This window comes from Palaemon carinicauda, chromosome 6 (assembly GCF_036898095.1).
Source record: "Palaemon carinicauda isolate YSFRI2023 chromosome 6, ASM3689809v2, whole genome shotgun sequence".
Lineage (NCBI taxonomy): Eukaryota > Metazoa > Arthropoda > Malacostraca > Decapoda > Palaemonidae > Palaemon > Palaemon carinicauda.
Genome location: NC_090730.1, coordinates 168,275,125 through 168,275,694, shown reverse-complemented (window position 1 = coordinate 168,275,694; position 570 = coordinate 168,275,125).

The following is a 570-nucleotide window of genomic DNA, read 5'->3' as shown; positions in this document are numbered from 1 at the left end:
GCCAGCTCTCTCAGTTCTCCGTGTTTTCTCTTCTTATAGGTCTTGAGTCTGCCTCAAGTCATGTTTGTTTCCTTACCGCAGCCGGTGAACCTTTACCGTTTACCTTGCAACAGTTTCATGGTTGAATGCCTCATTTGTGGACTTGGCCTTGTTGCAAACAGTTGCAATGGTTGGCCAGTTGCTTAGTGGCCATGGTGATGTTTACACTTTGAGATTGAACAAAACAATTATAAGTATTTTGGTAGAAACGAGGTAGGAGAGGAACTACTCTTTGATTTCAAGATAAGGTCAACAACAGTCAGCAGCCCACGAGGATCACAAAATAAACATTTATCTGATTTTGTGTGTCAATAATGTAGTGCATAAACAAACCATCTAAAATTATTACGCCATTAGTGTGGAAAAAAATTATAAACTCTCTTCAGACAACATTCTATTTTGGAATTCAAGAGCTTAAACTGATTGCAAAATCCGGAAAACACCAATAAGTTGATAACTTCAGTTTTTGAAGCCTTTGCTGCTTGTCATCTCTTCCAAGGAACCAAGAAAAATGGGTAAGTACCAACACAG